This window comes from Nicotiana tabacum, chromosome 9, assembly GCF_000715075.1.
Source record: "Nicotiana tabacum cultivar K326 chromosome 9, ASM71507v2, whole genome shotgun sequence".
Taxonomy (NCBI): domain Eukaryota; kingdom Viridiplantae; phylum Streptophyta; class Magnoliopsida; order Solanales; family Solanaceae; genus Nicotiana; species Nicotiana tabacum.
In genome coordinates, this window is record NC_134088.1 from 12,159,443 (window position 1) to 12,168,824 (window position 9,382).

The window sequence follows — 9,382 nt, forward strand, 5'->3', positions numbered from 1 at the left end:
TTTCTTGACTTATGCCACTTTGATGTGCTAGCCAAATTCCGTTTTGTACAATTGGAAAGTTGATAGAAAATTTTGAAGTCATTTCTCACTTGTTCTAACCAAATAGACTCAGGAAAAGGAAGTAAACAAGACAAAAAGGAACATAGTAAGGACAGTGGAAAGAGATGATTCCTAACAAGAAAAACTAAACACTTATCAGATGTAGATACCAACTCTAATGACCGTGACATACACCTTTGGATTAAATGGCCTAATCTGCCAAGCGAGTCCGATGTTCAACTCTTGTTGTACCTCTTTTCCATGAAACTAGGATTCAATGCTCCAATTTTCCAATCTGATTCATGATCTTTACTCGACTTGTAGTGCCCGAAGGGTTTTCACCATCAGGCCTCTCTCATTTTGTTCTTTCTCTCAACTTACCGTCGCCTTACGGTGCCTGCGAGGTTTTCACCAATAAGACTCTCTCATTTTTTATTTCTCTCAGCTCCCGTCGCCTTACGGTACCCGTGAAGGTTTTCACTAATAAGACTCTCTCATTTTCATTATTTTTCTGCTTGGACCAGAGTGTTGCCCCTGATATGAATTACCTCTCCTTGCTTGACTTGGCATCTCTCGAAGACTGATCGGAAGGTCTTTCTCTGGACCGTAACGTGGGCTTTTTGATAGGGTTAAAAAGAAAGGATATCAAAGGCTCAAAACAATTCACATGGGTTCAAAATTACAACTTTTGCACTCATATTTCTTACAACAAACACAACTTCTGCCCCAGTTTCTTGCTTAGGGACTTTTGGATTTTTATTTTGATGGGACCGAACCGTGAGGCTGCCTACGTATCCTTAAAAGGAATCAGGTCGAACGTAGTTCATGACATAGGAATTGCTTCGCTTGTTGTGATTTTTCTTTTCTTTTCTTTTCTCTTCTTTCCTTATTTTTCTTTTTTTTTTTCTTGTCTTTTCTTTTTTTTTCTCTCTTTTTTCTTTTTCTCTTTTCTTGTTGTTTTTTTCTCTTTCTTCTTCTTTTTCTTCTCTCTCTTTTCATTCTTTTTCTTTTCTCTTTTTCCTTTTTTCATCTTTCGCGCTTGCATTTCTGATCTTTGCTACTGATTCCGAAAAAATGGTATGAAAGAAAATAAATAAGGCTCAAAATGGGTAATGAAGGATAAAGTGTTTAGATAGCAGAACAAAATGCCTTTGTCATTCCAATCTCCAAAACATGCCAAGTGCAAATTACACAGTTAAACAGACCAAAGAAAGCATTTGTAACATCTTTTGATTACGCCAGACTTGATGATCATATCCACACATTCGCCTTCTACATCTGTTACATACAAAGTACCATTGGACAACACTCTCACTCTCATTACCACGAACGGCCCCCTACAAATTTGGGGCAAACTTGCCGTTATCTTCACCCGATGCAACATGATGCGTTTCAATAGTATTTCTTTTATGTTCTACCTACCCCAGTTTCACACAATTCGGGCTTGAAGTGATCTCAAAATGCCTTCACTTATTTCCCTCAAATGTCCCTACATTTTCAACATTGTTTCGTTGCTTTATGACTAAACTAACTTTTTAAGACCAGGCTGAGAATTATGCATGCATGTCATGTCACTAGAGTCAACAGTAAAAGGACTATAAAAGGAAAAGAGAACTAAACAAAAATTACTAAAAATAACAGAAAACAGGAAATTGCATTAGACAGATGGTGAAAGGGTTTGAACAACAAAACAAGCAAACTAAACTAGGTTACAACTCTGGAACAAACCTAGACAACACTAAATGAGTTACTACGAAAAATAAACTAGGCAAAATAAAAGGATAGAAGGATTTGAATCACAAGACAATATCCAGATTACAACCCTGGAAATAACCCGGACAACAGAAATGACAACAAAATAAACCACCAAGACTCCTTTCCAGCTAGCCAAAAGATGAAGCGTCTTTCCAATTACTAAGCACGACATCTTAGCCACTGGGTTCCCCATCAATATTTCCAAAACCATTAACAACTTCAATATCATTAACTTCAGTCCGCAAGTTCCCAAGAGGATTCGCATGCTCCCTGTCACTGTCATTGATCACAATTACCCCTTCTTGAATCATTCTTTCTATTTCCCTTTTCAAAGAATGACAATCTTCAATGCTATGCCCTTGGACTTTAGAGTGGTACATGCATCGTACAGTAAGATCAAAGCCTTTTGCATATGGGTCTGAAGTATAGCCGAGAAGCGGCTCAATCAGGCCGGAATGCTTTAACTTTTCAAACAAGCTTGTGTAGGACTCCCCAATTGGCGTGAAACTATTTCTTTTCCTTTGTTCCCTTCCCTGCCCCTGTTTTCTAGGGTTGTTGGGTGCTCGAAAATGTTGTGTAGGCAAGAATGCATTATGCGGTGCTGGTGCTCGCCATAGGGAGTGACCTGGTGGTTGGACATATGACCGGACATCGTTTGAAGGATAATACTGAGGTGGATTACGTGGATCTCGGGGATAGGTTTGGGGTTGGAGTTGAGGCAAGATATATTGGGGAGGCAGGCCCTTTGGTCCATGTCGTGACTCTGAAACAACCATGGCAACATCATCATGTTCCTTCTGACCCAACAAATTTCATGTGTCGTTCTGAATTGCTTGTGTTGTGGCTTTTAAAGCAGAATAACTCATGATCTTGCTAGACTTCAACCCATCTTCTACCACCTCTCCCATTTTTACCACATCATTAAAATGCCTACCCACAGCCGTGATCAAATGCCCAAAGTAGGTTGGCTCTTGATCTTGAAGAAAGTACTCGACCATCTTTTTTTCTTCCATGGGAGGATGGACTCTAGTAGCTTACTATCTCCATCTGAGCTCGTATTCCCTAAAGCTTTCATTAGGCTTCTTTTCCATCTTGGCGAGGGACATACGATCTGGGAAAATTTCTATATTGTACTGGGAGTGCCTGGCAAAGGCCTGAGCCATATCATCCCACGTGTACCACCTGTTAGCATCTTGGCGGGTGTACCACTCCAGAGCTGCCCCACTCAGACTTTGACTGAAATACGCCATCAATAATTTGTCTTTCCCACCGACGCCTCTCATCTTTCTGCAGTAGCCTCTCAAATGGGCCACGGGATCCCCATGTCCGTCATATAAATCGAACTTTGGCATCTTAAACCCATCAGGCAGTTGGACGTCAGGAAACAAGCACAAGTCTTTGTAAGACACTCTTATCTGGCTCCCTATGCCTTGCATGTTTCTTAACGACTGCTCTAAGATTTTCACTTTCCTGGATATCTCAACTTGCTCCATTGTGTTACCAGGCTTTTCAGTTTCACCAGGAGGCTCAAAATAAGGAGCGGGAGAGTATGAATCTGAGACTTTGAAAGTTGGTTCTGGTGCCTAGTGTTGGGCATCAGGGACTTTGAACACAACCTCGTTAGAGGATCGAGGAAAAGCAGCTGGGGGAGGAGCTACAAGAGCTTGAGTGTCCAAAGGAGCGGGATACGAGGTAGTTTTGGTGGGTAGAGTGTGAAAAGATTGTGGGGTAATATCAACAGCAGTGGGAATCTAGATTTGGGATAGTGGTGGGATAGTTGCAGGGTTTACGGTGTAGTTAGTGGGGAATGAAGGCGGAGGATGCCCCCTGATCCAAGACTGATACATTTCGGTCATCTGTTGTTTCACCCTTTGGAACTCCTCTTTCAATTCAGACTCCAACTACACAAACTCCCTTGACGGGTCAACAACTCCTGTGCCCAAGTTTTTGCTAGTCATGGCTACCTTTCTTTTTGGCCTTGTGTTGAATGGATGAGTTACCTTAAGAACCACAAACCAACCACCCTTCTCCTGTGAAGATATCAAAAGGAACAAAATGTGGTCATCCCGTTAGTGTTAGGGCATTTAACAACAAAAATATCACATTGCGTGCAATGCACCTAGCAACAATTAATGGTTCTAGAATGACTTTGAGGGTCATAAGGTCACTTGGCATCATCCCAATCTGTCCACTTGAATCTTCTCTTTTCTTTTCTTTCATCGCACTTCTTAGCTCGCTCATTTTCTTTCCCCTTTTTCTTTCTGATTGTCGCTCTTTTTCTTCCTTCTCAATTCTCACATCCCATAATTTCACCATCTTTTTTTTCTCTTTTTTTTCTTTTAATAAATAAAAAAAATGATTCGATCGAACCCTATGTAGGTTGCCTACGTATCATGATGCCACATGAATTAGATCTTTGCGTAGTTCGGGAAGATCGAGAATAAAGTAAACAATCTAACATTCTCATTTTTTTTTCCTTTTTTTTTTTACCTTAATGACTACTCTTATGAGCAAAGAGAAATAAATGAAGCAAATCTTTTTTTCTTGAATTTTCTAAACTGAATGCTCGATAACCTATTCTAAACTCAAGCTTAATGAGCATGTTTTTTTTTTTTTTTTTTTGAAACAAATATTCTATTAAGGAAAATCCTAGAAAAGAAAAACCCCTTTTTTCATTTTTTTATGAATAAAATCTAAAGAATAAACCACAGAAAAGTATTTGAATTTCATCTGATATCATAACGCAAGATTTCGAAACGAGCAATAAACAAAATAAAACAAAATATTTCTGGATTTCAATTTTGATTGCCTAAAAAGAAATTCTAATGATAAACAAAAGATAAAGTATTTTTTCTATGTACAATATCCTAAAGTTCTAATGAAAATAAAAGAATTATTTTTTTCCTTTTTCACTAATTTCCCAAAGAAACGCCTCAAAAGAAAATCTTTTTTTTTTGGATTTTATTAGTACCTTAAAGAAAACTTCTTTTTTTTAACAAGGTACTAAAAGACAATTCTTCTTTTTTTTTTTCTCAAATTTTTGGTCCTAATATACTAAAGGAAATATAAAAACAATTCATTTTAAGTCCTAGATATTAATTGCCTAAGGGAAAAACAACCTCAAAATTTTTCATTTCTAGAATTAGTACTCTAAAGAAAACTTATAACAAAAATATAAAATGTAACATCTCTTTTTTTGGATTTTGAGTTACAACACATTTTTTCAAATATAAAGCAGAAAATACAATAACGAAATACTTGACATTTCTGTACAAAACTAGAAAGTAAAAGACGACATAAAGAAATAACAAATATAAAAATCTCCTTAAGCAAATCCTGAATACGGTGGTCCTGGGGTTTCTGCCAGGCTCAAACTCCGGTAAGTAAATCCACACCTGTATGAGAAAACTTTAAACCAACACTATGTGAGACAATAACACTCCTTACTGGACACATGCAAGACATAATTGAGGCTATTTTTGCAAAATGGCTTATTTGACCAAAAGGTGGCTAGAAGTGCAAAATTTGGCTATGACTCCGCAAAGCCAAGAACCTAAGATTTACTAGGAATACCGGACCCTATGTGGGTTGCCTACGCATCACACCCCGGAAGACGAGAATCAGGTTCGCGTAGTTCGGGCAGATTGGATATGGGCGAGAATAAAAAAAAACTAATTTAGAGAAAACATATCTTTTTTTTTCTTTTGCTTTTTCTTAAAAGGTGATGAAACATGTAAAATCTTTTTGGATTTTTTTTTTTTTTTGATTTTTGATTTTTCAAAAATGATAAAAAGTGCAAAATCGTTTTTTTTTTTTTTGAATTTTTCATGTTTTTTTTTCTTTAATGGAAATGTAACAAAAAACATAACGAGGCCCTATTTGCTTTATCTTCACACTTCACCTTTTCTTTTTTTTTTTCTTTTTTTTTTCATTTTTCAATTGCCCTCAACTATCATTGGTCCGCCAAATGACCATTTTACCCTGGAATAAATGCAACATGTAGCACATAGGATACATCAAGATGGTCTGTTATTTTGGGTGCACCTGGCCTAGACGGACCCAACCCCTGTGTTGAGTCCCCAAAGTTAAAATGCACATGATGCAAACAAGAGTTCCTACAAGGGATCCGGCATGAGGCTGAGTTATTCTAGGTTTTAAAACCTGGGTTTATTGTTCTAGACCTGGCTTACCCGAGCAGACAGCTTGAGCCGAGGGGGGGCAGCGTACCGGGAATACAGAAGCTTCACCGACTTTGCAACTTGTCCGATCCTCGTTCTAAATTTGGAATATGACTTTAACAGAAAAGAAGTGACACGAAGTGCACACTTCTTCATGATTTAGAAGACTCAGAGAGAAGAGGGATTTCACAACAGTTTATATACAGTTCACAGAATATCAAAGCGGTAAAAGCAATCAATTAGCACATTAGGTCCAAATTATGTAACAAAATTAGATAATGGATAAAGCCAACTATAACAATTCATCTAAGCTCGAATTCTTGAACCCTGAACCAGAGATTCTGAGTTCGAGTCCCCAGCAGAGTAGCCAGAGCTGTCATACCTCCTTTTTTACTTACACCCCCGGAGGAGGGTATAAAGGAGTTTTTTCAATTAAAAGACAATCGAAACGGGATTTATCGTTGAAAGATTCAGATTTGCCACTTGGGAGATTTATGGTATACAAAGTCACCGGTTGAATCTCGAATTGAGGAAAATATTGACTCTGTTTAACAGTCCGCGAACTAGAAATCCGAGTAAGGAATTCTGTTAACCCGGGAGAAGGTGTTAGGCATTCCCGAGTTTCATGGTTCTAGCGTGGTCGCTCAACTGTTATATTTGGCTTAATTATCTGATTTTAGATAATTATGAACCTATGTGCAAATTTTAGTTTTCAACCGCTTTTATTTGATTTTTAAGGAAGATTGAACGTCGTTTAAAACATGTCTTAGGATTGCGCCACATGAAATGCACCCGCAATCCGGAACACATTTTATTCAACATTATTAGAATTTGGATTTGGGTCACATGAAATACGCACGCGAGTTTAGGAGGATAATATTATTAAACTAACGCGCCTAAAGCAATTATGCGTAGGTAACTTTGCGAGGGCCATAGAAATTTCACTAAATGGCACGCCTCGAATTCCAAGGATTAAAATAATTAAGTGAGTAAAATTTCAATCCTCTAATCCAACTAAAATTTCAGCCCATTTAATGCTCAAATCGGCATATCCATCACATCCCATTAACATGTGAATCAATCAGACCAAATAATTGAGGAGTTAAAATTACTAAAATCGTTGAACGAGTATAAACATCTATTAAAACAAACATCAATCAAAACAGAAGGAACCAAAATGCCAAATAACCATTCAATGCAACGATACAGAGGGAAAGAAACTTATGACTGAACTTCAATACTATACAAAGTCAATTGGAAACAGCAACTCACAAATATCATGTGTATATATCTTGCTCAATTACATGCGCCCTTTTTTGATTTTAATGGTTTTTGAGCTTCAATTTAAAAAAAATATTTTTTTAGCAAATTAATCCATGACAGATATTATTTTATAAACATCAACAAAAAGATATAATTATGAAACCAAAGAGAAGTTTCAGCCAAAACACATGAGACTTTAAAGTCATGTAAATGAGATGAATCAAAATGGACCTTTCACTGTATCCAAATGAAAGTGCAACGGCAAGCTCCGATGGAAATTTGTATGAAAATTGAACCACGACCGGCCCTCGACGAAACGACCTCGAGACTTCAACGACTGGCTCCGAGCAGGTCTCACAAGCGAGTTCCAAAATGGACTCAAACCAACAAAATTCCAGCAGCGAAACGAGGCTACGCAGCTTCACAATCAATCTCAGAAAACTGAAGTTTTTTTTTTAATTGCTTCGAGTCTCAACACCAGAAAATCCAATTGTCGAACAAATTTTATTGATGATCAAAGTCAACGTGTACAAAAACAGAGAAGGATCCAACGGACCTAAAAAAACTGAATCTATGAGTTAGAGCTTGACATCGAAGCCTCGCCGGAAACTTCGGACGGATCTCATGCAACTCAACCTCCATCGGACTCCATATCTGGGACCGGAGATCGGAACCTAAGAAATAGGTAGATGTGTATTTCCGGTGTTGTTAACGGGAAGAAACAGAAGCACGATGGCTATGGCTTCTACGCTCAGGCATCGGAGAAGATGAAGAATGGGGACGGGGGTCATTTCTTTTGTTTGAAGCCCCGTCGAAGAAGAAGAAGAGAGCCTCGTTTCTTCTCAAGGGATCTAGGATCTCATTCTTATGTTCAGCCGATGGTTCAGCATTGGAAACGAATGGGAAGCTGATGGGGTATGGTGGTGTGTGGAAGATGATCCGAGGGGGGTGGGTTGCTGGAGAAGACGAAGTCAAGGGGTCCGGCGATAGGGTATGCTGGTTCGAAGAAGAAGAAACTTCAGTAGGGGTCGTTTATGGCTGCTCCTTATTCATGGCTGTTCAAAGAAATCAAAACGAGGGGGGGGGTCTGCTCGTAGAAGACAACGCAAGGGGGTCCAGGTCTATGCAGCTGCTTGTTCCTCAGCTTTTTCCTTCGTTCCGTTTTTTGTATCATGCGCAACGATTTTTGGTTCTTTTCGTTTTCAGCCTCGCACCCCTTTTCGTTTCTTTGTCTTTTTTATTTATTTATATAGTCTAGGTTTTTTATAGGGTTTTAGGATAAGGTGTATGGGCCTAAGAATTATGGTCTTGGAAATTGTAGGCTAGGTCTAAAATTAGGCCTAAAATAGGTTGCACGAGCCCAAGTTCTATTCTTTCTCTGCGAATGAGATTAAAAATACGGGCTCATTTATTAATTAATCATATTATTAAAATAATTACTAAAATAAAACTAACCATTAAAACAAACCTATTTTTGGCATTTTCAAATATCAGATTAAAATAGTAAAAATATAATTACTATTTTTATATTTTTTTTTAATATTAAAAATGACTACAAAATATTAATGAACCTATTTTTTTGATTTTTTGTTTTCTTGTAATAAAATAAAGTAAAAGAGTCAAAATTACTTAAAATATCTATATTATGCCTAAATTAAACATTTTACGCTAATATATAAAAAATCTTTGGGAGGGTCAAAAATCACATGTCTACAAGGTTGATGATTCTTTGTGTTAGGTGTTGTAATAAGTTTAGTTATAGCTGAAGTAGTTAGATGATTCTTTGTGTTAGGTGTTGTAATAAGTTTAGTTATAGCTGAAGTAGTTAGATGTTGTAACGAGTTTGGTTGTAGCTGAGGTAGTTAGGTGTTGTAACAAGTTTAGATATAGCTGAGGTAGTTAGGTGTTGTAACAAGTCTAGATATAGCTAAGGTAGTTAGGTGGTAACAAGTTTGGTTATAGTTGTTTCTCCCTTGCCGGGATATTGTCGAAATATCATTGTTTCCATATCGGGATTGTTTGTTGATATTATTGTTCCCTTATCGGGATTCCTTGTGATTATTGTTGGCTTGTAAATGGGAGCGGGTGGTACGCCTACCACAAGATAAATTGAAATGGAAGCGGGTGGTACGCCTACCACAAGATAA

General features: G+C 37.7%; 1 long non-coding RNA gene across 1 annotated transcript; it reads right to left on the reverse strand.

The window, feature by feature from the left end:
- Nucleotides 1-4,967: 4,967 nt before the first annotated feature.
- On the reverse strand, nucleotides 4,968-8,707 carry LOC142164175 (uncharacterized). The gene is made up of 2 exons (XR_012694740.1): nucleotides 7,467-8,707; nucleotides 4,968-5,189 (listed from the first exon to the last, which is right to left on the reverse strand). It is a non-coding gene; the product is annotated as an uncharacterized LOC142164175 (long non-coding RNA).
- Nucleotides 8,708-9,382: the final 675 nt, after the last annotated feature.